Raw genomic sequence first — 4,633 nt, forward strand, 5'->3', positions numbered from 1 at the left:
ACCTTAGTGAAGAAACTACTGCAACATCAGGATTTGAAGGAACTGTTGAGACAAGTTCAGGACGATGAAGAAAAGACTCTGATTACCATACAACATGACACATAAAATACACCGTATCCTAGAACGAGTGAACAAAGATGCAGAACACCAATGGTGGGACACGCTTTTCGGATGGTCACCCACCAGCACAGGAGTTCTCAAAAAAATGCTTCACCCTGTTGTAATTCTTTTAGTCTTAACTATAATATGTTTTGTTTTGTTAGTGGTATTGTATGTAGAAGTCTGGAAAATGATGAAAAACTTAACCTATCTGAAATTCACATCGGATGCACACAACACATTTGATGTTCCACATAGAATAGACATCCCCAGATTTATTTTGGCATTGTGGAGTTTGAGTGAATATAGTCATGGGGTGGATTATGTGGAAAAATAATGGAAATTGGGGGAATGGGAGAATACTGTCCCCCAAAGTACAGCTCACATCTTAAACAATGAGCTGTAATATTAGAGAAGCTTTGAGGTGATACCCAGTTGCTGTTCCCAGGAATAGAGTGCACAGGAACGGATGTGTGAATGGGTAAGGCCTGCATCTGGCTGGATGGAATGTGCAATATCCCTAAAACGGGGAGCAGAGTAGTGCGGAGGTACCACGGCTCATCCCTGTTACCAGAGATGAAGAGGAAGATAACAGCACAGCTGCTGTCAAGAAAGATGGATCCCAACTGCCTCCTCAGCAACAATGGTGGGATCGTGCCCTGAAGCTGAACTTTGCTCGTTATAATGTCAATGTAATATGTATGACTAGAATCACTCAAGCTCCACCTGAAAGTAAAGAAACAGTATAAAACAGCGAAAGAGAAGAGGGATGTCAGGGGCAAAGACTTCCATCGAAACGTCTGGGATCAGCCGACGGGCTGGACATCTCTTCCCCCCCATAGGGACGCCTATTGGGTAAGAGCTCTGTGTTCTGCGCATTTACTTACTAACATCTTGCAGCTATTTAGTGTTATCACTGATCAGTTCTAATTTATATTAGAATCTATTTTCTAATAGATTTTCTAAAATCAAATCTATTTTCGCAGTCAGTCCCTATCACCGGCTGTCTTCGAATCTGTGTCCTGTCACGAGCATCTATAATAAGATTTGTTATTTTAATACAAGTCTCCAGAAACTTTATAACTGATATAATACAAGGGAGGATGACCCATTGTGCTGCTGGTGGGATCCCTGAATAGATTAGGCAAACACTCTCCAACTTAGTGGGCTTCCCAGGGGGGCAGGTGGGTCGGAGACAAGGGTCTTGTCTTTCTTGGGAAACTGGTAGACTGGTTGAATTGTCTCTAACGTTTATCGATCTGACCTCTAGTGGTCTGACTTGGTGTTATTTCGTGACAGCATGCTTTACCTCTTTGTTTCGTAAGCTGTACACAATCGGGTTCAGCATAGGAGTTACTATGGCGTAAGAGCGAGCCACCAGTTTCCTGTTGTTTGCCAAGAGACTGGACTTTGGCTTTAAATGTATCAAGTCAGTTGTGCAGTAGAACAGTGTCACCACCACCAGGTGAGCAATGCAGGTGAAAAAAGCTTTGTGTCTTCCTTTGGCACATGGCATTCAGAAGATAGTATGGATTACCTGGATGTAAGAAGCTGCTATCAAGATAAATGGGATTAAAACATTATAACAGTAGCAATGAACACAAGAAGCTCGAATAAGCACGTGTGTGAACAGATCAGATCCAGAATGGGAGCGATAGCGCAAAAGAAATGTTCATTCTCCTTTGAGCCACAAAAGGGGTAGCTAAGTAACCAACCAGTGAGTCCTAGAGAAAGCAGAATACCAACATGCTATGACCATATGAAGGCACGTTCTCCTGTTCATTGTTACGGCGTAGTGTAAGGGGTGGCAAATAGCCACCCATCTGATGTCGTGGCACTCGAGGAAACAATCAGAAGTGATGAAAAATATGACAAAGTGAAGTTGTAGGGCACAGGCAGAAACGGACGTGACCTTTCTCTCCAACAACAAATCCCCAAGCATCTTGGGCACTATGTTTAGCATAAAGCAAATTTCAATCAAAGACAGGTTTTTGAGAAAATAGTACATGGCAGCATCTAAGGCAATGTCAGTGGTTGCAACTATGATGATGAGAAAGTTCCCTGTCATCATGATTAGGAACATCAGAAGAATTCCCCCAAAGGGGAAGACCTGAAGAGTGGCGAGGTGGGAGAACCCCTGCCAGGTGAAGTAGATCTGATTTCTTAGCTTCGATGCTTCAACAGCTTCCACGTGAAAGAGAAACAACACGGGTTGTATAAGCCAACAAGGAAGACATGAGAAGAAAAGTCTTTATAGGGCTGAAGAAAAAACAGTGAGCTGCTCTGAAACTGGTTCCATTATTCAGGAAGTGAGACAATTGAACATGACTGTGCAAATAACATTCTGAGAGGCACACTAAAAAAAAGCAACATGTGATAAAAATAAAGTAATAAGAAAAAATGATGAGCTTCAGTGCAGAAGAACTAGTATTTTTCTTATAATTTGTCAGTTCTCCTTTTCAATTGATCTAAAACGTTGCCATGTCGATTTCATATTTCAGTTCAATTGGTGTTTTCTAAAACGTATTTTAATCAACAATACATCTATTTTATTTTTTGTGTGCAAAATCTGAATTAATTTCCTACAAAACTGAAATCTGTTTAAATTCTCTGCTCTGTTTTTAGAAAAAAAAGTTTCCGCTTGTTCTCACACACGTGGATATACATACATGGATTTATAATAAATAAAGGAGAATAGAATTGTTGATGTTACAGCCATACATTTGAAGCTTGAAGGATGGACAGAACATATATTTTAGCATTTGGTCTTATTGCTGCTAAAATATAAAATAATGACCCGCTAATTTTGTGATTTTTTAAAATTATCTTTGTTCTTTATTCAGTGCCACCAGACAATTGCTTATGAATTCAGTATTATTAGAAACTTTCCTCTTGTAGACTTTCTGCAATCTACATGTCCATATTTAGACGTTTGTGATGTAGATAACCATATCCAAGGCGAACGTTTGAATTACCTTCTCAGTTTACATGTCTTTACACCAGCTACAAAGGTAAGTCAGAAACCTCGACAGCATTTCTCCCTTAATCCAGTTATCTTTATTGGTGTCACTGTGTGGAGGTGCCATTCATTAGCACGGAAAGGAGCAGCTACATGCATGGCAGAAGGCAGTTATTAGCTGGCAGAAGGCAGTTATTAGCTGAGAAAGGTCCTCCCTGATGGCCTGTAGTTAAGGCACCCTCCAACCTGCACTGTGATTGTCCTTAGAGTAAAGTGAAGTTACAGGTCTGCATTTTGATAAAACACAACCCCCTTCAGTATATTGTCATCTTGACCCGTGTTCCATCTTGACCTGTTTTCCATCTTGACCTGTTTTCCCTCTGATCATCTCAGTGGTCCTCTTCTAGACTCTCTTCTCTTTATGAAACTCTTTCTTGTATAAAGGAATCCCAAAATGGGTCACTTTTCTCCATAGGTGGCTTCAGAAGTGTCAAGCAAAGAGAAATGGATGCATTCCTTTAACCAGCTGGCTGGCTCTTACTAACACAGCTGGCTAGATGGTTACTCCTCTCCAATGCAGGGACGCACAGCTGGCTCATGTCCAGCTTGCCATCCACCAGGAACCCCATATCCTTTTCTGCAGAGCTGCTCCTCAGATGGTCAGTCCCAATCTATACCTATGGATCTTTTGTGCCACGTCCAGGACTTGGGATTTGTCTTGAACTTCATGAAGTTCCTGTGTATGGCCCTCTTCTCCTATTCCTAAATTTCTGTCATCTGTAAACACCTGAGGATGTTCTCCATCACATCTTCCCAGTCGCTGGTGAATATCTGAAACAGTACTAGTCCCAGTGTCAGCCCACGAAGACTGTCTCTTATAGCCAGCTATCAGCTAGACTCAGATTGTTGACCACTACCCATTAAAGTCCTGATGGTCCAGACCATCCTATATGTTTTCCCATCCAGTTCAGATCTTCCCAGTTTGGTCACAAAGCTACTATGTCAAGAACTGCTCAAGTCATTAAATGACTTCCACCACTCTGAGCCAGTCATCTCGTCATGTAAAGGTGGCAAGTTGGTAAGGCATGGTGTGTTTTTGGTAAATCTGTGCTATTACACATCCTTTCCTGCCATCCATGTGCCTGACCACAGCTTCCAGGAGGATTTGCTCTATATTCTTCCTCAAGGCTGCGGTGAGGCTGACATTCCTCAAATCTTTCTTCTTGGCTTTCTTGAAGACAGGCATATTTGATTTCTCTCTGTCACTGGGAACCTGCTCCAATTTGTCAAAGATTACAAATATCAGTCTTGCAATGACATCAGCCACTTCCCTCAGTACCTTCTGCTGCATCTATGGGTTTGGGTGGGTTCAGTTTACTGAAGTACTGTGTATCTTGATTGTCTTCTGTTGTGGGTAGCTCCTCCCATTCCCAAGCTGTGCAATTACTTTGCTTCTTTTAAAAAAAAGACCCATTTCAGAGCAGGGAGGAGGTCTGTTTTTTAAAAAATCCACATTTTTACAAGTGAAATATTTTCGTGAATTATCAAGAAAAGCTTTTTATTTGTTTCTGCAAA

General features: G+C 41.4%; 1 pseudogene; it reads right to left on the bottom strand.

The window, feature by feature from the left end:
- Positions 1–810: 810 nt before the first annotated feature.
- Positions 811–4,409, bottom strand: LOC104380734 (olfactory receptor 10A7-like; annotated as a pseudogene).
- Between the last annotated feature and the right edge of the window lie 224 nt (positions 4,410–4,633).

This window comes from Tauraco erythrolophus, chromosome 14 (genome assembly GCF_009769465.1).
Source record: "Tauraco erythrolophus isolate bTauEry1 chromosome 14, bTauEry1.pri, whole genome shotgun sequence".
Lineage (NCBI taxonomy): Eukaryota > Metazoa > Chordata > Aves > Musophagiformes > Musophagidae > Tauraco > Tauraco erythrolophus.